This window comes from Trachypithecus francoisi, unplaced genomic scaffold (assembly GCF_009764315.1).
Source record: "Trachypithecus francoisi isolate TF-2019V2 unplaced genomic scaffold, Tfra_2.0 Lachesis_group17, whole genome shotgun sequence".
NCBI lineage: Eukaryota > Metazoa > Chordata > Mammalia > Primates > Cercopithecidae > Trachypithecus > Trachypithecus francoisi.
The window spans coordinates 77621715-77645589 of NW_022681462.1; the positions used below are offsets into that span (position 1 = coordinate 77621715).

A 23875-nucleotide genomic window follows, 5' to 3' on the forward strand; every position below is an offset into this window, starting at 1 on the left:
GGCTGGAGTATGATGGTGCAATCACGGCTCACTGCAGCCTCAACCTCCCAGCAAGCTCAACCCATCCTCTCACCTCAACTTCCTGTGTGGCTGGGATTACTGACATGTGCCACCATGCCTGGCTAATATTTTATTATTTGTAGAGACAGGGTCTCCCTATGATGCCCAGGTTGGTCTATGAATATAAGTTAGGAAAGAAAAATAATGCTTTCCTATCAATTGAACTGATTTTTCAATTTTCCTTTCCATGCTTGAGTTTTGGTTCATTTCTTTGGTGTTCTGTCAGTGTCTTTCAAAGATGCATGTTGGAATATGGGAAAGAGATTGAAGAAGGCAAAAAGGTTGACAGTATCCATTCATTCACATTTATGGAGTGCTTTGTAAGTACCAAGTCCTGCACTAGGGCTGGGATCACAAAGATGAACAATACCTCTCATGACATTAACAGTCTGGTAGGGGAGGTAACATGTAAATAAACAAATAATTATACTATGTGATGAGGACAACAATGTAAAAACGTAGAAGATACAGGAACATTCAATGGAAGGAATGACTAACTATGGTAGAAGGGGCAAGGCAAGAAAGTTTCTAAGAAGGGCAATAACCAAGCCAATTTTCAAAGTGTATAGGTATTCAGCTCTGGACTAGATAGGGTATTTGAGGCAAAGGGATAAGTAAAGAAAGTTGAAATAGTGTGCAGCGTGTTATTAACTGTTCACATGTCTGTCTCCCTTAATAGACTGTGGGCTCTAGTCTATTAGGGAAGACATGTCTGTTTTCTTAATTTTGTTTTTTCAGAGCCTGGTCATAGCAAGTGGTCAATAAAACTTTATAGGAATGATTATTCTATCAGTAATGTAACACACATAACATGAATATATAGAAGAGTTGTTTCTAACAGTTGTAGACAATAACTTAATTTAAAAATTAAACATACTACTTTGTTTAAAGTAAAAAAACCAACAACAACAACAACAAAAAACCAGTTCTAAAAGCACTCTTTCATTTGTTGACTTTAAAGGATGCAACATAAATATTGTACTTAAGGCCACTGCTCAAAGCTCAGCAGCTGGAAATTATCCTTCAACAGTTCATTAGTAATAATTTTGGTGATGTGTGGAACACTAGGGTGGTCTCAGTACTGAGCTAAGCTCTTTACACAGAAGTCATTTGTTCCTGACACTAATCCTGAGGCAGGTATTTTCATTTTACAGATGTGATCACTATACTCTAGTTTGGAAAGTAACATTATTTTCCTCAATAGCCATAATATTTAGTTCCACTTTCAGTTGTACAAACTGTTTTTCTAATGCCCTAAACTGCAAAAGTCACAATACATGTATCAGTTCTCCAATTTTACCTGGAAGTTGAAGGACTGAGAAGAGGGAACATTTAGGACAGCAGAGCAGCTTTGATGTTACAAATCACCCAGTGTATTTCATTGTGAAATGAAATGTCTTGGCTAGGCATTTCTTTGCTGGTTATTAGTACTTAGTATTTATTTTAATCATATTTACCACCTTTGAACTTTGTTTTATTTGTGTAAAAATAAAAGTAACCTGGCCCTTTTCTATGCTCAAGTATCAGAGTTTTCTATGTATATTTAATATATTTCCATGCCACTGCTGCTAGATAATTAGTTTCTGAAACTCTTACTGAGTTTCAAACAGTGAAACATAAGATGATCTGTTTTAATGTCAAGTTTCCATTCCAAAGTAAATATGTAACTTGCTTCTTTATTTTCATCCTCCCTGTAAAAGCCTTGTCTCATCACTCTCAGAATATACTAATATATTAGGTCCATCTTCACATAAAAATGGGTAATAAATAGGTTTACTGCCTCTTGGTAGGGTAAATAAAATCTTTTATTCCTTCTAATTCATTCTTCACTTCTTTTTAGAAATCAAGTGATTTCCCTGCCATCTATAAAGTTGTTTCAGCTAGGGAATAACTAATTGACTACTGTTTCCTATTTCCAAAAAAAATCTATCACAAGCCTTAGTTAAAGTATTTTCAAGTCAATAATTGAACTTAAAATAGCTGGCAAAAATTATTTTTAAGTGAGATTTCAAGACACATCTTCACTCACAAATGTTCTCAAATCACTAGGTGTTTATTTAAATGAAGGACTTTCCTAAGCAGAAGGATACAGAATTCTTATGGACATAACAGATTCTAAAAACTTCTCTAGATAAAGTCTGAGTAGAATGATTATGTAAATGAAATGAAATGTACCAGAAAGGCAACACTGAAGGCAGACAGATGTCCTTGAGTAAGGAGACATGATTATCACCTCTCAAAACAAAATTCCATAAAATAGAATTTAAAATGCCATATAGAAGGCAGAAAAACTTAGTCTAAATCACCTCTTGGATGCTTTGATTTATTACAACAGACCCTTTCAAACACTGGATGAATGGAAAAAGAATCCTGGCCTATTACTAAACATTGGTCAAAGACATGAGTAGGAGCAGCAGACCCAAAGAAAACGAACTAAAAGATTAGTAGGTAAAAGTTCACCACTCATAATTGGATACTTTAATATGCTTTGAATATCAAAGATAAAATAGACACCATTATAAATAAAAGCTACCTGTGTATATACACATTTGTGTTTTTCATTTGCTTTTCAAGAAGATACCCCATGTACTAAGTACATTCAATTCACTCCAACAACACTAGTGCTTAAAGACATCTCATCAACACTTTCACAACTTAGGAATGAGATGAACAGGAGAAAGACATTCTTATTCTGTTATATGTCTAATTTACATTTTCAGTAGGCAAGTGTCCCTCTGGATGACAGCAATATACTGTCCTGTTTCTCTGCTTTTTTTTTTCCCTCAACATGACATCCTTCAGTCACTCTCCTGATTTAGGATAAATATACTCCAGTTATCCACCTTTTTCTCAATTCATCCAACTGAAAATAAAGTCAGCATCCAGCTATGTTGGACAGTACTCTAACACAACATCCTTGAGGAACTATTTTAATTGTGTTGCATACACCTCCCTACCAGAGAGGACACATTTTGTTCTCAATAAAACTAAACATGGAACAATATTTCAATTGGAAGACATTATTTAATATTTTTAAAACTGTTTTGTGAAGTTTACTGTCATGAAAGAACTATGGCTGTAGGAAGTCCCAAGTGAACCTAACTGGAATTTAATATCTAATCAACTGGAAAGCACGCCAATTTGCTAATGGGTCAATGCCAAAAAACCAATTTACAGAATTTACAAAATGTACTGTTTACCAAAATCTTGTCTATCAAGTTTATAGCAATTCATAATGTTAAGTTTTTTAAAGTAACCTTTGAAGATTTCTGCAATTTTATTTGACTGGATTTAATTGGGTCTTTTATTAATTCATTACAGCTGAACAAACTGGGGCATAAAGTGGCTGGGTGCTGTGGCTCATGCCTGTAATCCCAACACTCTGGGAGGCAGAGACGGGTGGATCACCTGAGGTCGGGAGTTCGAGATCAACCTGATCAACATGAAGAAACCTTGTCTCTACTAAAAATACAAAATTAGCTGGGCGTGGTGGCACGTGCCTGTAATCCCAGCTACTCAGGAGGCTGAGGCAGGAGAAACGTTTGAACCCGAAAGATGGAGGTTGCAGTGAGCTGAGATTGTGCCATTGTACTCCAGCCTGGGCAACAATAGTGAAATTCCGTCTCAAAAAAACAAACAAAACAACAACAACAAAAAATAACAAAAAACAAAACTAAGGCACAAAGAGAAGAGAGTTTGAGGACTCAGAGTCTGGTTAGGACTTCTGGCTCTTAACTGCTCTAACGATATCTGCAGTATAAATTTTCATCCACTCTCCTCGTCCCCATGTATGTGCAAGAATGATATGGCAGTGGGGAAGAGGTCTCTGAAGAGGATGTTTGGGGACACAGCCACATGAGCAGAAACTGGTAAAAAGGACATGAGAGGAGAGCAAGGTGTTTATCCTCAAGGATATGGTCTGAGTCCTAGAGAAAGAGAGAAGATTTGAATTAAAAGCTGAAGGAGATGAAGAAGTGCTTCCCAGGAGGGATCTCCTTCAGGACAGAGAGAGGACAGAATCACTTGGCCCTTAGAGGGTTGAAAATGTCATCAGCGCACAGAGCCATGCCCTAGGTGTGAAGCAATGCTTCTGGCCTATACAGCCCGCTATGAGGTGACCTGATCAAGGTGGCTTCCTCACATGGATTTTGCAAGGAAGACTTCTACCAGAGGGCCAGAGATCAGGAGACAGAAATACTTGGAAATTATTGTTGGACATTTGGGGAGAGATGCTGAAGTTTGGCAGCTAGGCTGAAGAAGGCTTCCAGACAGAACTTTTTGGTATTAATATAATCTCATCTGTATCTTTAGGCTAGGAAGACTTAGGGACATTTGGAATTACTCCAACACTTAAAGACTGGTCAATTATCTTTTAATCCTTGATCTTGGATAAAAATCAAATTGTTCTACTTCCAAGAGAGTTCAACTATTTTTCTAAGAGGAGAGCTCTTTAAAAAAAAGTTACCATAAACCAATGAGTTATTCATACTATTGTTAGGAAAGAGGAAATTAGGCCGGGCGCGGTGGCTCAACCCTGTAATCCCCGCACTTTGGGAGGCCGAGACAGGCGGATCACGAGGTCAGGAGATCGAGACCATCCTGGCTAACATGGTGAAACCCCGTCTCTACTAAAAACTACAAAAAAAAACTAGCTGGGCGAGGTGGTGGCGCCTGTAGTCCCAGCTACTCGGGAGGCTGAGGCAGGAGAATGGCGTGAACCCGGGAGGCGGAGCTTGCAGTGAGCTGAGATCCGGCCACAGCACTCCAGCCTGGGTGACAGTGCGAGACTCAGTCTCAAAAAAAAAAAAAAAAAAAAAAGGAAAGAGGAAATTATAAACGATTCAAGTTTGCTTAACTTTTACAATGTTTAGTTTCTTCTTTCTCTTATATTACAAGTTCACCATCCTGTTGTCTTTGAAAAATCAAATTAGATAATAAGCCTATTTTTATAAATATAAAAACCTTATAATGTTACAAGAGGACTTCTCAGACTTCAGAACTTCAAAAGACTAATTTAATGCATCAAAGTCTATATCTTCAGATCTTAGGGTTTTAAATTCAGTAGAGCTCTTGTCTATTTAAAGTTTCCCTAGAGTGCTTTTCTATTTCTGAGAAATTTAACAATAACAAATAGTTACCAAAAATAATCCCTTTGAAATTACAGTAACCGCATGAGAAAGATGTTGCACCCCATAGTCTCAACATCATAAAAAAGCACTATCATGTTTAAATAACTACAAATTGCCTAGACATTCTATTAAAAAAAGAGAACAGAAGATTCTTGAAATCTCAGAAAATGATCAAATATTAGAATTAAAAGAGATCTCGTAAGTCTTCTAGTTCTATCCTCTTCACTAGTTCTCCCTAAGCTGGTCTCAAGGCAGAGAATGTTTCTAGAGGAAGGGGGTGTCCATTAGGATCAAGTGTTAGTGACAGAGCAAGAAAAGACAAGGTCTGGAATTTACCACAATGTCACTTGAGAGAGCGTTCGGGTTTAGTGGAATCTAAGAGGTAGAAGACTGATCACAAAAAGTTCTGAAGTTATTAGGGAATAAGTGTGCAGTGACAATTCATCAACAGCTCTTCCAAGAAGCTTATATCTGAAGCAAAGACAGATGTAGTGCAGAAGCCTGGAGTAGGGGTGAATGGTGAAGGGGTTATAAAAAGTGTCTGTGTAGTTGCATAGTTTTTTTTTTTTTTTAGTCTTTTTTTTTTCCTTTTTAAAGACTAAAGACATTTGAACAACATTAAATGCTGACGATAAGGAACGATTGGTAAGTTAGAGCTTAAAGAGAAGAGAAGCAGGGGCAAGAGTGTTGAGGATGGGCAGCGGAGGCTTGAAATTGCTACTGCAGAGAATGGAATGGTTGACTAGGGAAACAGAAAAATGGTCAGCCAGCATTGAAGTCAGCAACCGTACTGTGTTGAAGAGTGTCCCCCAATTTAATGTCTACTGGAACCCCAGAATGTGACTTTATATCTGCAAAGAACCTATTTCTAAATAATTAGTTAAGTCACAATGAGGTTATTGTGGATTATGGTGGGTATCATGAGTGGCATCCTTAAAAGTGGGGAGTCACAGGGCAGAAGGCCATATAAAGATGGAGGCCATATAAAGACTGGAGTCATGCTGCCATAAATCAAGGAATGCCAAAGACTGATAGCAACCAAGAAGAGGCAAGGAAGGACTCTTCCCGAAAGCCTTCAGAAGGAGCATGGCTCTGCCAATACCTTGATTTCAGGTTTCTAGGCTTACAGACTCTGAGAGAATAAATTCCTACTTTTTTTTTTTTTTTTTTTTTTTTGAGATGGAGTCTTGCTCTGTTGCCCAGACTGGAGTGCAGTGGCATGATCTTGGCTCACTGCAAGCTCTGCCTCCCGGGTTGATGCCATTTCCCTGTCTCAGCCTCCTGAGTAACTGGGACTACAGGCACCCACCACCACGTCTGGCTAATCTTTTTGTATTTTTTTAGTGGAGACGGGGTTTCACCGTGTTAGCCAGGATGTTCTCAATCTCCTGACCTCGTGATCCACCTGCCTCAGCCTTCCAAAGTGCTGGGATTACAGGTGTGAGCCACCGTGCCTGGCCATTCCTACTGTTTTAAGCAACCTAGTTTATGATAATTTGTTACGGCAGTCCTAGAAAACTAATACAGCAACCAAGAGTTTATTTTGGCAGTAATCTGCATGGTTTAGGGGATTTTCTCCAGCAGAGCTAAAAGCCAGTGCAGATAAAGAGAAGGCAAGCAGCAGGCAAGACCCAGGAATGCACTTCTGCTGACTGTGTGCCACCCAAGGGCAACAGGGCTAAGGTGTTCAAGATACTAGCAAGAGTTTGGTTTAAGCAATGGACCACAGAGTATAACTGAGAAGAGAGAAAAGCATGAACACAGAAGGATGATTATGGATAGGGAAAAAGCATAAGGGCATTAAGGGAAGAGAGATCTTAATGAGACTAAAACTAGCCTAGAGAGTGAGATGTTGCAATTTAACGTTTAACAGGTGGAGCAATTCCTGAAGACAAGATCCAAAGTATGAAGTAGTGTGAATAATGAGGAGATCATGGAACTGGCATGAGTTATCACACAGACAGTGAACTTACCTAAGAGGATGGCTAGACTAGGGAGGGAATGGAAGACTGAGCCAGGTGCTAAGTCTCCTCTCTCCAGTGAAACAAAGGCTGAGGCAGAGAATGTAGTGAAGGGTTGACTGGTATCTGAGAGAGGTAAAGGTTGCTATATTTAGATGACAAAAGGCTCAAAAAATGTTTTTTGACTCAGGGTATTTTTTGTTTTTTAACTCCAGGATGGATAAATCAGAAGTAAATTAAGAACATTATATGGTAGTGAGATACGAGAGAATGAACAGCTCTTACTTGAGAGGGAAACAAGGAAGAGTTGTGGAGTCAGGAGACAGCTATGTGTGAATGAAAGCAATAAGGCAGATAGCATGGTCAACACAGAGGTAGTTTGAAAAATGAGCCCATCATCCCGATGATCAAGATTATTTCTCATTTACCCCATATTTACAGAGACTGTAACTTGGCTACAGCATCACTCTGATATATAAAACCTTACCTCTACACATGTTCTTTAGGTAAGCCTAGAGGGTTTTTTTTTTTTTTTTTTTTTGAAATATAGTAATATTGGTTCCTTATCGGGGCAGCAAGTGGTTCTTCCACTGGCAAACTTTTCCAATCACCCAAATCACCAGCACCAAGGAACATTGTTGGAGGGATCACTGATGCTTTATGATGTGCTTAAGACATCACTGAAGAGCATAAAACTTTTATAATATATTAGAGTCTAGAATATAGCCAGTTTTTATGGATTCTAATTATTACAGAGGCCTGATGGCCCTGAAGAAGATAAAAGTTGGACTAACTGCCATCATAGAACATTTTTTCTAAGCTGCATCAGTATCTACAACTAAATTCTGCTACTTAGAAAGCACTGTCTAATTATACACAGAAAATAAACTAGAAAGAATTACAGCAAGAGAACCTTCCAGGATACTGTCAGAGTGTGGCCATATACCATCAAGCTCTATACCACACAAAGTAGTGATATTCTTTAACCCTCTTCAAGACTGTGACATCTGTACCTACCATATACATTATATCTTGAATGAATTCATTAAAGTCAACAAGAAGCCTTCCTTAGTATTAAAGCCTTTCTAGATGTGATTCAGCCAGCCAGAACAGTTAATAACAAGAACAACTGCAACAACAAGAAAGCTATTTTTGGCTAGATGCATTGAGTGCGGGTAAAAAAAGGAAGCAAGAACAGGGCAGTCAACAGGCTAACAGGGTAGAGAAGAGAGGCTCATGCACGCAACTACAACACACCCTGAGGAATCTTAATATACGAAGTATAGTTAAACTGCTCTAGGGATTCAGAAAAAGAAAAGACAAGTTTGGCTGACAGGATTCGAGAAAGTTTGACGGAGGAGACAGTCCCAAATAGAAATAAAAACAAACACCGCATGTTCTCACTCATAAGTGGGAGTTGAACAATGAGAACACATGGACACAGGGAGGGGAACAACACACAGGAGGGCCTGCTGAGAGGTGGGGGGCTAGGGGAGGTAACTTAGAGGAAGGGTAAACAGGTGCAGCAAACCACCTTGGCATACGTATCCCTATGTAACAAATCTGCACATTCTGCACATGTATCCCGGAACTTAAAGTAAAAGGAAAGAAAAGAGCCCTTCCCTTATCTTCTTGTTTATTTCAAACATCCCCACGTAATTCAACAGGAAAAAAACCAAACCAAAGCAAATCTAAAATCCTGAGTGGCTATACAAACACCACCTATAATATACATACCAATAATTAGGAGCCTGAAAAATCCAATGGGTAGAAATCTAACAGTATTGGTAGAGACCGCCACTCTTGACGAGTGATGGCAGCTTACTCGTCAAGATTCATTTTCTTCTTTTCTCTCCATGTGCTATCACTTGATATAATACACTGGCCAAATTCGGACAATTTCAGCAGATGGACCTGGAAGCTAAGGGTTTTATCTTTTCCAACCACCCTTCCCCAAGGTGAGAGTATAATGTTTCAGCATTATCTTGCCAGACAGAAACTGCATTGGGGGTTGTGGCGGGAAATCTGTTTACAAGTGGATGGACTAAGATACTGAAACAGAAAAAAAAAAAAAAAAAAAAAAAATCAAGTATGTGTTTTTCAGGCCTTGGGTAAGGACAATGGCAGCCAGAGGACAACACTGCTATTGTGGTGATGTAGAACACTATTTTTGGATGGCACTTTAATGAAACAATGAAACCCATGATCTTGAAGTTTACAGAAATGAAATTTGAGTTATAATTGCTATCTCTATTCCCAAGACAGCAGAAGAGGCATTAGATGCATCTGAGAAACTTCTGGTTTAGCTTGTCAAATTGCAAATTAAGATCTAAATACTGAGTTTTATTTTAACAATAAGCCATACTATCATCCTTTTGATTAATACCCAATAGCTAGTCATATCTGTTGGCTAATTTAGCTTATCTTAAACTTGTGTGCCAACACTTTAAATAAAAACACTTTAGATAAAGAGCTAATTAGAGTATAAAATAAAATGAACTGGTTTATAGTGCAGAAAAAATGGTCAGCAGAATACAAATATCTGAATTATTAAAAGTTGTGAAGTCATAAAAGAGGATGATCTTTATAAAAGAACAGCAATCTGCTTCAATTTATGTAAATGTTACAAGCTATTAGCCAGTGGAACTTAAGGCTGCATAAAAGGTGAGAATTCTCAGGCATATTCCATCATACTCTGTGACATCTAACATTCCCATTTTCTGTAATTGCTGCCTCTTTGATGTTTTCATCCTGAGTTTTCCTCTCCTAGCCAAACCTTGTAGGTCCAATAGAATATGATGTTGCACTTGGTATACAAAGTTCCTTCAACACAGCACAGTGAGTCAGTGAGTGAGAAATAAACTAAAATAAAATTTTAAAGGAAGGCTACGAGGATGAAATTTTTAAAAGGAATCTGGGCTTATGATACATTATGGCATTTACATCCAAACTATTAGAAAAGTTGCTGTAAAAGCTACATAATAAGCAAAGTTGGACAAGAGATTGTGCTTGGCATAAGCTCCTTACGGCTAGGAGAGTGCAAATAAGCCAAATACAAAATATCCTGAGCCACCAAGTTAGGATAATCACCTACAAATACAATATATTTCACTGCCATTGTAGAGGAGTTAGATATCCTCATAAAATAATGTTCTTCAAGGTGGTGCCTGTGGGTTATTAGCCTCGTAAAGAATTCTGACAAACATATTCCTATAGAAGTTCACTGATCTCATATACAATTTGATTGTAGTATATGTTACATTCATTAATACATTCATTTAATACTTATTGAACAATTTAGCACCATTGCCCTGGGTGGGGGGTGGGGCAGGGGCAGGGGTGAGGAGAGGGGGAAAGGAGAAACAGAGACTGACTGATTCAATGCTTTTACTGTGGTTTTGGAAGCTCCTTGACCCAAAGGAGCTTACACTCTAGTAAAGAGGAACAAATATATTTTCTAATTACATGATTATTCTTGCTTTTTAGTATTTTTAAATGACAAATAACTGTACCTATTTACGAGGTAGTGTGCTATTTTAAGATATGTATGCAATGTGTAATGATGAGATCAGTAACTGGCATATCCATTACCTCAAACACTTACTACCTGTGTTGAGTACACTGAAAATCTGTTCTTTTGGCTATTTACAAGTATACAATCAATTACCGTTAATTATAGTCACCCCACAGTGTTACAGAACACTAGAATTTATTCTTCTTATCTAGCTGTGCTGTTGTATCCATTAACCAACCTTTGGCTACTTCCCTTCCCTTTTCCAGCCTCTAGTAACCACTATTCTACTCTCTACTCCTACGAGATCAACTTTTAAAGCTTCCATATATGAGACGATGCAGAATTTATCTTTCTGTGCCTGATTTATTTTACTCAACATTATGTGCTCCAGGCTCATCCATGTTGCTGGGAATGATGAGATTTCATTCTTTTTTATGGCTGAATAGAATGCCATTGTATATATTTACACATCACATTGTCTTTATGCATTCATCTGATTATGAACACTTCGGTGGATTGTATACCCTGGCTATTATGAATAGGGCTGCAATGAACATGGGAGCGCAGATGTCTCTTCAACATTCTATTTTCCTAATCACCCAGAAACTGTGTGAGTCTTAAGATGGGTTCAACTGTTGTAGAAGACTGGAGGGGGACTGATAGGACTTCCAGCTGAAGAGATCAAGAAATGATCTTCCTGAGATAGGCATAAAGGAACAAGGGTATCTGATCAAAAGCAGAAGAGATGGGAGTACTGCAGATGGTGGGAAGGAGTGAGCCACTGTGAGGCATGTGAAGTCACCACTTTGGATGGAACTTAAGTAGAGGCAAGAGCCCAGATTGGCTCTGTAGCCCAAGGTTTGAGAGCTTAGCAATGCTCTTACTTGGTTTTAGTCAGCTTCCTTTTCTCATTTACCACAACAACTATTCCAAATTCTTATTAATCACCTCCGTCCCCTTGTACCCTACCATCATCAGATTACCTAACCTCTGATCTGACAGAGAGCACAGGACCTTCCTGCAAAGCATCCCTCACTTTCTCACCACCTACTCCCAACCATAAGATACTATTTTGGGATAACTATGATGATGCTAAAGCCAACAGGTCTTTTATCTTAGAACAAGTAGTAAACTGCTTAGGAAGATAATAAACTCTCTTAGAATACTACGAAGGGAACAATTTACTCACCAGGCTTGGCGTATTTATAAAGTCAAACAAAAATATATATTCATGCTGAACCTTGCCTCCTGCCTTACAAAATGAGGAGTCCCTCTTAACCTGATTTCTGTTCCTATACTCTCCTGATTTCTCAGAAACCTGCTCCATTGTTAATCCTTTCACGTTCAGCTGTTCTTCTACATAATCTTCTCAGCATTTAAAAATGCTAAACTCTCTTATTCATCCTTGATGCAGCTTCCCCTTTCTGTTGTCTATGCCCCAGCCCTCTCCCCTTCATCAGGAAACTCCCTGTAGCAGTCATCTAAACTAACTATCTCCACTTACATCACTCTTCACTTACATCTGGTTCCTGTTGCCTCCATTCTTGTAAAACTATCCTCTCTCTAAGGTCACCAAATACATTATAGTTGCTGCACCCGAAGGACACTTCTCAGATTTTATGTTCAAAGATGTTACTAGTACCTAAAATCCAGATAAACCGCTGATATCTTATAGAGCACACATCCATTACAGCCCGTGGATACCTAACCTTGCAAATAGGCCAACTACGCTGGAGAAGTTTGATTCAGATCAAATTGATATTTGCAAGTATAAAATTATGACCATTTACAGCCATACACAGAAAAGACAAGATTTATTTGTTTAAGTCTCAAAACCATTAGTAAAGACATAAGACATTTCTCCAGAGTTTCTTTCCTAGGAAACATCTTTGTAATTGGGATGAATCATAGTCTTTTTCCTACTATATGCCATCATATAGTCTGTAAATACCTCACTCATGGATCAAAGGAAATGTAAAAAACATGAGGTATAATTACTTTTACTGAGTCTCTTTTAACTGAACATAATTCATGCAGAAGTCTCAAAATAAGACACTATTTTGGGATAACTATCATGATGCTAAAGCCTTATTCTAAAGGTCTTATTTTATCTTAGAACAAGTAGTAAACTGCTTAGGAAGATAATAAACTGTCTTAGAATACTAAGAAGAGAACAATGTTCTCACCAGGTTTGGAGTATTTATAAAGTCATAAATACTAGAACTTTCACAGTTCCCACTCTTTCCTATATAGTTTGTTAGAAGTGACACTTCATGACTACTTCTCTAACTTAGTTCTTGCCACACAAAAAGGCTGGTCTCCACTGCCGAGTATCTAACCCTGACTATACTCTGCCAATTTCTTTACCAGTTCAAATCCTGCCATTCCTCCAGATCGAATTCAAAGTCCTATTCCCTAAATTATCTTAATCTGCCAGCCACAACTCTTTTCTACTCTGCACTTGTATGCTGTTTCTGTGACACTGGATCACATACTAACCTCCCAAATTTATGCATAAAGATGTGTTCATTATGCATTTTTATTGTGATACTGTCACTAGTATGCCTTGATCACATGATATTAACTACAACACATAGGACTTACCTAAGATTCAGATCATATGCATTTACAACAAAGACATTTTCTTAAAAATACTTAAATATAAACACCTTTTGTGTATACAACTTTAAAGATAGTATGTACAGGGCAAGCTTTTTGTAGTATGTTTCTCCTTTGCCTAAACTCTATTCATCTATCAAGTCTAAACAAAAGTCACAGTATTTCCTGTCAAGTCTTTCTTAATTTCAGTTCTTACTAATGTCCATCCCTAAAGTTTTAAAATAAAAGCCTTCGTTAAAACTAATCTAGGCATATAAGAGTGGCTACTGTCTCCTTGAATTACAAAAGGAACAGGCCAGGCGCCATGGCAACAGAGACCCTTTCTAATGAATTTAATAAGTAAAAAATAAGTATGAGTGAATAATAGAACCAACATGGTAAAGATGCTTTTTACTGATCCAAAAGGTTATTAATAATTTCCATAACTAAAATTAATTGGTAAACTATTTGGTAACTTCTTTTGGATTTAACATTATGAACCTGTTGTGGTCATTAAGACACCATTCTGAATGAAAACAAGTAAATCTTATGAGCTAGAAAAAAGTGTTCAATTCTTTTTAGGCACCATGGATTATAGATTATGAGTAATTTCCATGTACTCACATAAGGAACAATATGAAGTTCCTCTCCTGAAACATATGGTCAAGTTGGTAGATCTTCTATAATAATGACATCTAAGATCAGTCCACAAAAATAGGAACGTTTGTTTTTTAGCTTTGAGAGATGCTAGTTAACTGAACGTAGATCTGCTGCCAATGAGTGATAACTGTGCCTAGAAAAGGCATTGACTAACACTTCTTCTACTGTAAGTTAGCTCATTACCACTGTAAGTCACCAAGAACTTAATGCAATGAGAAAATTACAGGAAAGACCATTTTGCCTTGACTTCTAAAGAGATCGGTGCTAAGGCTCAATGTTTGACTAGCAGGAGCAGCTTTCCTTAGCTTGGATAATATGCTTTCCCTTCCAGTCCTATGCATATACATACTTTATTACCTGACTTTGGCACGCTGGGCCACATTTCACTTATTTATCTTCTGCTAAAGGCCATTTAAAATTCTATGATGAAACAAGGAAGATATAAGTCATAAATAAACTATGAATATACAATAGGATTTTAAAACTTTGGTACTGCAGTCTCACAAGTTATCAGAATTTCCACATGGAACCCCAAATTACTTTCAGCCTACATTTATACAATGCAAAATTAATCCAAAGCATTCTAAGTTTTTGGAGAGGAAATCTGTCACTTCAAAGAAAGTGGTTGTGAATGTAGAGATAAGACAAACAACTATCAACATAAATTTCTCACATTTAAGGTCTAAGAAATTGTGTGGCAGCCTCACACTTTCAAAGGCTAAGTGTTTAAAAGTTTACAAATACCCATGTAGTGTATGTAGACTATTTTAAAATGTTATATATGGTAAATAATAAGGAATCACAGACAGATGTTTACTTAACAATACTCAGATATTTCTTAGTGAAAAATATTTCGGTCATCAAAATCTGGCAGGTAGCATGAACAACAGAGGTAATTGCCATGGTCAAAGACAAGAAGAAGAATAGCACAAATATGAAGCTTGCTGTCAAGAGAGTAAAGACAGTAATCTTTTTCCCAAGGAAAAATATTAAAATGAAAAGATGCAACACATTGTAGATTACTGTCTGTTAGCGTATTATAACCAAATGAGACTATCACTGGAAAAGGTACTTCATAAAACATAAACTGAGAAACAAATGTAAATCAGTGGTTTCATTTTAATTTCCTTTTCAAGTACATTTCCTATGAAAAAGAGATGAGTGAACCATAATGAAATTATGTGGATTAAGTTATTAATTATCACAAAATACAACACTTAAAAATATGCCTTTTGTGTACACATGCACTTCTGATAGATTCTCAACATCAGTAATCTTACCAAGTAGGATCATCCTTGGAATTTACCCCATGTGGCCAAATGCAATACTCTTGTGTGGAGGGAGTGAAAGTCACTGAGAACACTTAAGCTTTACTCTCCTACGTAACTACACTAGGGAAAGTTTGCTGATTTAGAAGTTACTGACATTCTTTCAATGTCTTACACTTTATGCAGTGCAGAGTAGCCAACACAGGATAAATGAACCTGGACTAGTTTTGCTCAGCCCAGATTCTATGACAAGGTGAGTTTGCATGCTTTTTAGCAGTCAGATATGTATAGGGAGGCTATGTGCAAAATATATATAATAATATATTGTTACACGATAATATTAATTTTATATAACATAAAAATATAATCTATGCAAAATAAAATGGAAAAAACTACTTTCATTTAGAGAGCTGTGCAAATAACTTTCAACATTAATAAGTAAACAATTTCTGTATTTAGTTTCATATTTTTTACAAGTGAGGTATATGAATTTGGTTTTGCATGTGTACACACATATACACTCCAGCAAGTGAGTACTGTTTTAATATTGCTTTGCAATACTCACACAAATATCAATTATGAAAAAACGCAAAAAAAAGGTTCTAATAATTGGAAAAATGCAGACAGAATATTTTGAATAAGGAAGAAAAAATCGATAAAGCTAAAAGAAAAGGCATAGACTTTAAAAATAATGAAATGGACATATGTCAACAACAAAGAAGAAACAAGGTAAACCTTTTTTGGACAAACCCAAAAAAGAAGCATATACATTCACAATGAAACTGCATACTGTATAAAACCAAAAGGCAGGCATAAGCTCCTGTTAAGATGAATTTCTGGATTCAAAGGTCCACGGGGTTTAGACTCAGGTCAAAATCTAACCTTGGCTGAGAATTTTGCTTTTCATATGAACAGGAACCTAAAGTATATTGTTACATACATTTTGCATATTCACTGAAACTCTCTTCTCTGTTTTACTGGAAACGAGATTCTAAGTACATAAACATGTAGTGCCCATCTGCCACACAGTGAGTAAACAGCATTGTGATGACACAGCTACTCACACCTTCTGTAGTTGTTTCTATCTCTCACTTTTGCCCTCTAATGGGAAACCGACAAAATTATTTCAATGTATGTAACAATATTCTTTATGGTCAGTGTACAGTCTACAGAAAGTCATCACTCAAAGGCAATTCCACAAATTTTACTCACAGAAGCTGCTTCCAAAATTCTGAATTTTGAAATAAACACATTTTGTAAAGGTCACAGTTATCAGCATTTTTCAGTGTGTCATTCTTAAAAAATATATTAAACATTATACAGGGCACCAATATTTAGGCACAGACATGCCTTTGAATGAGTAAAATACAACTGTATATAATTTTCACTCATCTATGAAAATGATAATCTAATAAAGAACATATATTTTGAAAATTTTTTATTAATGGTGCCATAAGACACGCAATAATTATAACCCAGACCTACCTTTCACAATAGTAGGCATTTTTATAGCTGGCTGGTGGTAGAGAAATAGTATATAATAAACCCAGGGCAAAATTTTTCTCCTATTGAAGTCAAGTGGTACAGAGAAACACAAGGTTGCAATAACTATCTGTTTAACACCATATTAGAATCTGAAACTCATTGAGATACAAATAAAGGAAACATTTAATTAAGAACCACATTTCCATATTGAATTTTACATGATCACATGCCAAGACCTTATTCATTTAAGTTACAAATAACGTTTTTCTGTAATTCTCTTCTAATAGTATACATAATCTAGAAAAAAAGTACCCTTTTATCCTCCAGTAGTTAAAAAAAGAAGAGAGTGTCTTAAGATAGTTATTATCTGCTGTGCATCTACCTCAGGTGGCCCTCTGGCACTGCCATAAATCTCATCTCTGTTGCAATGAAAAGACTCCATATAAATTAAAATCTGTAAGTGTCTGATCACTAGACTGAAGCGGGTAGGAAGAATTGCTAATCAGATGTGCATATGTGTGTATGAGAGAGATGCTAAAATTAGGTCATCTTTAAGAATTTGTACCAAACTATAAATTTATTGAGTATCTATAATATTCCTGGCATGGTATTAGGACCTCAGATATAAAAACAAATACGGCACAGTACCTCTATCCTAAAGGAGCTCAAGTCCAATGAGAGAGATGGACTAAAAAAAAAAAAAAGCCACTAAAAAACTACTGGTTATTAACAGAAATGTATAGATCATGATGAGAGTAAGATGAGGGAACTCCAGTAACCTGGAGAGGTCAGAAAATTGTTTGAAGTGGAAAAGACACTTAAGCTGTCTGGAGGAACCAATGGGAGCTAGCCAGATAAATAGAAACAGTTTGGGAGAAGAAACAGCATGAGTAAAGTGTATCCCACATGACTGGAGTGAAGAGCACAGCAATAAACAAGACCAAAAGAGCCACACAGACCAGGACCTGAGCTTTCAGCAATGGTCCACTTACTATGTGCAAGCATTGCAGAGGATACGAAAAACACATACTCCTCACTGTTTTCTAAGGACATGCTGGCAGATCTCAGTTTGGAGGTAGGCCTTCAATTCATGTGTGAAATCTCAGTAAGCTCTGTAATTTCCCTCAGTCCAACTCCTAGATCCACTTACTGCTATCGCCCTTGACTCTGCAGTGCTTTATGACACAAAGTATCTGTAGAACAGATGCCTTACAAAGAATAATCAAACTCAGCATGAACTAATTGTCATCCAATCCTCAGTGAGTGAAATACTTTTTATGGAGAATCGTTTGAAGGACATGCAGTCTATCTATACCTTTAGAGTTGAGACACTCTAAATCCATATAGAGTCTCAGTGTTTTGAGCTTTTGTGAGACTGCTCTTTCTCATGTAATGGAATGTGTTTATTCCATTAGCCAACACGGACAACCATGATGAGTCTATGTGGAGTAGTCCTAAAAATTTCATTATATTTCCCATAAAGATGCTGTTCAGGATCTTGGTCATGAAACGTACAATGTGCCCTTTGTGAAGAGCCATGGGAGATATTCCAAGTTTTTCAAAAATGCTTCTTTTAATCATCTGGCTTGCTTTGACCTTATACACATGGTCAATGATACTTCAGTTTCCTTGTATAAAAGGTACAGAAAGCTCAGGGCCAATGTTTGGACTCGTATTATACAGGAATGTAGAAACTTATAACATGTTTTGTATAGTAACCTCACATCTAGTTTTTTAAAAATTTACCCCTATTTTCCCTCACCTTGATTTCTTCTCTTACTTTTGGTGCTGCTGTTATTATTATTATTATTAATTTTTTTTTTTTTTGAGACAGAGTCTTGGCTTTGTCACCCAGGCTGGAGTATAGTGGTGCAATCTCAGTTCACTGCAACCTCCACCTCCCAAGTTCAAGCAATTCCCATACCTCAGCCTCCTGAAGATCTGGGATTAAGAGGTACGTGCCACAATGCTTGGCTAATTTTTGTATTTTAAGTAGAGATGGGGTTTCGCCATCTTGACCAGGCTGGGGCACTGCTATTATTATATGATACATATTTATGTTAGCCATTTTAAATCTTTACTGGAACACAGGGTATAAAATTACATTGACCAATTAGTTGATTGGCTCAAAAAATTTGAAGGGTATCTATTATATGCCAGGCCCTCTGCTAAAGGGTTGAGAAAAAAACAGTCAAGGAGATAAACAACTAAACAAGTGATACTACAGTAAGAAAAATTTACATATAGCTAGTAGGAAAAGCATTCATACAGGGAATATAAGGCAAGGCACCCAACCAAGCCAAACAAAATCAGGAAGGTTTCCTGGATGACCTGTTATCTAAGGTGACATCTACAGGTTGAGGAAGAGGATACCGTGGGGAAGGCTCAGCATACTGTGCACTCTGGGAAAGAAGTGTGGTTCAATAAGGCTAGAACAAATGGTACAACTAGGGAGACAGGAGATACGGCCAGAGAGGTAGGTCATAGAAGGCCTGGGTAAATCATCTTAGAGTAGATTTAACCTTGGAATTCTGTGAGACCTGACTCCAGTGCCTGGACACCTACCTCAGTGTGCTGCCACCCTCATTTAGAAAAAGGCTTGACTCTGGCTACAAAGTGGAGAAAGGACTGGTTAAGGCAAGACCAGAGCTAGAAAGACCAGCTGAGCAGCTGTATGATAATTCAGAGAACATACAATGAAGGCCCAGACCAGTATGGCATTGCGAATGAAAAGAATTAATTTGAGAGATCCTTAAGGGGTAGAACCAAAAGGCCTTGTTTGGGATTTCACAGCATTTGAAAAGCAGAGGGGGGTAAGCCAAGAATGACTCCCAGGTTTCTGGCTTGTGCAACAGGGTCAATGCCTTTAATTTCTTCTTTATTAATTTTCCAATTTTTTAACAGTAAGTATGTTCTGTTTTTACAATTAAAAAACTATTATCTATTTTTAATAAAAAATGAACCAGTGTTGAGAAAATCAAGTCATCAAGCTGTTTCTGCAATTTGATGGCAAAAAGAAAGAAAACGATTGAACCACAATTTTGTTTTCCCTCTTTCAACCCAGGTTCTGCCAGAGAATGGAACCACAATTTGAAAGGACAGACAGTTTGAATGTCATGTTTTGTTTTGTTTTTTTAAAGATTAGAGAAATGGAGGAGGAACCGGTAAAGGCAGAAATGAGAAAAATAAAAGAGGCTTACAAAAAGAAAATCCTTTATATATATATTTTCATTTAAACAGAACTCACAGTAGAGCCAAGGATATCAAGCAGAAATCTTGGAAATAGAAAACAAAAAATCTACAAAGAATAATTTTTTTTTTTTGCATTTGAAAAACTGTAAGCTTATTATAGAGTGGAAAGAACATGGGCACTGGAATCAAAAAGACTTGAGTTTAAAGTTCCTCTGCTCAGCAGCAGTATGACCCTGCGAAAGTTGCTAAACAGAGCCAGGCTCCACAGGTGCAGCACAGGGCAAACTACCACCTAGCTTAGGTAGGAGAATTAGGGGATACGTATGAGTGGTGAAAGAAGTAGCTATGAGTCTAGGTCCCCATCACCAGATTGATTCAATAGGTCTGAGCTTGGACCTCAGTATCTGTATTTTTAAAAAACGCTATGGTTGATTCTACTGCATGGGCAAGGTAAAGAAACATGCACAACTCAATACCTGACACATCGTAAGAACTTGGTAAGTGTTAGATGGTTGTTTTTAAGTACAAAGACAGGCTTCTATCCTTTTTCATTAAGGCTATCATGACTTTTTTCACTCAACGCAACAACAAGATCTGTCCTAAATGAGCAGCTCAGATTTTTCGCTGGAGGGAAAGCGGGGGCGAAATGGGCAGTGACTAAAAGGAACAAAGAAAACAATATGAATTCCCTTTATGGTCTAAAGCAATACCATGGCATTTGAAAATTCAACATGAAGAGACATCAAAGGTCTCTGACATACAGTCATGTATACTTCTCCTGAGGCAAATCTAAAGAATTTCTGCTTCATGACGTGCAGGTCACCAGGCCACTTAGGTGATCTGGGTGCTTATCCACTGATCAGTGTACAAATTTCATTTAGGTTTTGTTGCACTCTATCATGTTCCTTGTAAAATGGTCTCAAAAGCTACTAATCCACAAAAATATTTCTAAAACTGAGGAAATGGAAATTGTCTCAGAAAATATTCTAGCAAATGTCAAAAGTCTACTGTACAACCACATCTTATTTAACATAACGGAAAGGTCTTATCCAATTTCATAGTTTCCAGCAATAAAAGGCTGTATGAAAAGGTCAGAGTGCATGATATATAATGCACCCAATATTTCAATAATTTGTCTTTCTTCCTTGCCTCCTAAAACATGCTGGCTGTTCAAAAGAGTAATTGAAATGCCACCCTGGGAGAGGCTTGCTGACTATTATAAATGCAATGTGCGCCACAGAGAGGGGTTTCTGTTGGTCACCTTTAGTCCTCCACTGTAGGCCACAGACAGACTGGATTGTTAGCTCTAAGCACTAAGCAAAAATCTAAGAAATTAAAATCGTCTAACAATGCTACTGAAGACTACGCTGTCTATGATTGGTATACTGCTTTTATTTCCTAGGTAGCCATCAACTTTCTCAGAGCACATGAGAACTATTGTAGACAAACATCAAGAGTCCCACAAACAGGACTATTAGACACTAATTATGTAATCTGCATGTTAAGTCAGCAATTCTCTCTCCCTGAATACAAACTGAAGAATTTGGTTCAGCTGTGCTGATCCAAATTACCTAGTGGGAATTTAATTTTTATTTTGTGGTTAACCCTGTATTCCCCTAGAGTAATAGTGGAAAGATTACATCCTTCATTCCTTTATATTTAGAATTTAAGCATATGAGCTAAGTATGGATTGAAATATAAACTGCTTTCTTTGAATTCAAAAACACGTATTTCCAACCTAAAACTCAAATAAATCTATATGATGATCTCAAGTTTTAATGAGCTTAAAGATCAGAAAGCCAGGCTGGGCCCCTTTCTGAGTCTTAGATTCCCATTCAAAAAGGGAACTCTGGACTAGATGACCTCTAAGATCCTCCTCACCTCCGATCACTAATGAAACTTCTTCTCTTTTTATTCACTTAAACCCCCAAGAAATGAGAGTTGCCCTCAACTCCCCACCTGATGCCTCCTTAGCCTCTGCCTGCTCTGCTCCCCCGTTATCTCAGGCAGCATCACAACCACCCGCCTGGTGACTACCATCTCTCCGTGTTCTGGCCATTTAGCTTCTTTTTAAATTCTTTTCCTATTAAACTCTTTCTTAAAGAAAATATTCCAGCTCACTAGTGTTAGAAAGGTGCTTAATGATCTGGAGATTTTGTTAACTAAAATCATACTATAAATACAAGCAGCAACTAGTTACAGTAGAAAGAACATGAGCTGAGTTAGACAAACTGTATTCCAATAATTTTGATGAGGTTCTTTACCTCATTTCTGCTTCAGTTTTGCACAATGAGATAAATATTTATAATGGTAACTACCACGTACAGTTGTTGTGAAGATGAATTGATCATGGGCATATAAAACACCCAGCATAATGCTAGGTACCTAGTAAATGCTCAGTTAATGTTAGCTGCTATACTATTACAGTTATTCTCATCATATTTTTTATTTTTATTATTATAGTATACAAGTCCCATTCTATGTTTCTAACAAATAAAATCATCTAACTGTTGTTTTCTAACTGAAACAAATGGAATCATCTATGTTTCTTTTTACTGATATAGGAGGAATGTTGGGCAGACCAGCTGCCACAACTGGAAGGAAAAATTACATATTGTAGTTGCTGACTAGTGCTTGGAGTGAGGACTAATACACATTCACCAAAGTTATAAATCAGTTTGCTACTAAAATATTTTCCAGATTTCAAAACAGAGCTCTATAGATTGTTCTATGATGTCAGAAATACCTTTAAAGAAATAATTAAATACTGTAAAATAGAAAAACATTGTTGAATGAGAAGGGTGAGTCTAAGTTACATGCCACAGTAAATGGTATCAAATTAAAAAAAAAAAAAAAAGCATCACTACTTGAATGTCTTCATGCCTCTCCACCCTACTCCACAGGCATGAAGAACTGTATTCTCCATGAACTTCTATGGGTAGATGGGCACTCACTAATCACATCCAATAGGAATGTCAAGCCCACAAGTCCATGTCATATTAGTTGTAATCACAGAATTTCAAAAGCAAACCAAACTAATATGGATAACATTTTTGGTTTACCATAGCATGTGATTTTGATTGATTGTGAACCTTTCTTTAAATCATGGGTGCTTGGTTATAAATATGCTTCATCTTGGCAGGTTATACTTTTTATCTTAAAGCGTATTAAATCCTAAAAGAACAATAGTGATGCCACTTAGGGAAAGAAGAACTTCGTACCTTTTCTTACATAATGGTTCAAGACTTTTCATGTTATGCACAGCAGTTTTATGAAAATATATCAGTTACCAGATGAAGGTGGTAATTTGTCATAGAGATCACCATTACAGAATATGCTTACTGGAAATCAGAGTGAAGAGCAGAAATGTGCAAACACAGTTCTTCTGTTAGCTGACTGTGGGCTTTGAATTGTTATAAAATTAACACTTCAGTATGTTTCCAAATAGTTACTTCATATGTGTGTTATTTGTATGTACAAATGTGTATAAATATATAAACTTGCAAATATGCAGAACTATAATTAAAAAGTACAATTGGTTTTCATTTACATCAAAACTTAAGCATTTAAATGGGTGTGACATCATCAACGGAATCACTTTCTGCTCATATATGCCCCCGAATAGACGTAGTTTGAAAGAAGTGTGATGAGTCACAAATAAGGAAGCAGAAGAAGGAGGTTCTATCCCTGACTCAAGTAACCTGTGAAAATGTACTTACCACACTGGATGCCAGTTCTACTTCACTATAAAATAGTAAAGGTAGTGGCACTTCCCTTCCTACCAACCAGTTACTTGGTGGACTGAGTGAAATAATTAAAGTAAAATTATTTTTCAGATTGTCATATTTCTCTATAGCTTAAAATAGTAAGAGAATGATATATTCTCAAACCCTAAGAGCCGAACATATGGTTAGTTTAAGTGATAAGATTTTTTTCTCTCTTTTTTTTTTTTTTTGCTTTTCATGAGTACTAGAGGAATGGATTAAGTGATAAGATACTCTTAAGATA

At 36.9% G+C, this 23875-nt stretch overlaps 1 protein-coding gene across 9 annotated transcripts in view; it reads right to left on the reverse strand.

Moving 5' to 3' along the window:
* LCLAT1 (lysocardiolipin acyltransferase 1) overlaps window positions 1-23875 on the reverse strand; it is a 216344-nt gene that overhangs the window by 63528 nt on the left and 128941 nt on the right. The window lies entirely within an intron of this gene.